Genomic DNA, 344 nt, shown 5'->3' with positions numbered 1-344 from the left:
CTCTCTCTCTCTCGCTCGCTCTCTCTCTCTCTCTCTCTCGCTCTCTCTTATTAATAATAATCATTTGTAGCTAACAATCTATCGATGTAGTATACTTCTTAAATTTGGCATATATGTGAATTCACCCCCATTTTATTTTATTTTAACTGTACTTTGTCTCCTTTTAATGTCTTTTCCATTTTATATAATTACTTAAGTCGTCTTGTTTATTTTTTATTTTGGTAGCTTATATAAAAGCTTTAATAATGTAAATACTGACAATCCTGCCAATACAGCTTTGGTGACACTGATAGATAGATAGATAGATAGACAGACAGACAGACAGACAGGCAGACAGACAGACA

The sequence above is a fragment of the Sinocyclocheilus grahami genome, unplaced genomic scaffold (genome assembly GCF_001515645.1).
Source record: "Sinocyclocheilus grahami isolate Dianchi unplaced genomic scaffold, SAMN03320097.WGS_v1.1 scaffold48.1, whole genome shotgun sequence".
In the NCBI taxonomy this organism is placed as follows: domain Eukaryota; kingdom Metazoa; phylum Chordata; class Actinopteri; order Cypriniformes; family Cyprinidae; genus Sinocyclocheilus; species Sinocyclocheilus grahami.
Note: the sequence above shows the minus strand (reverse complement) of the source record.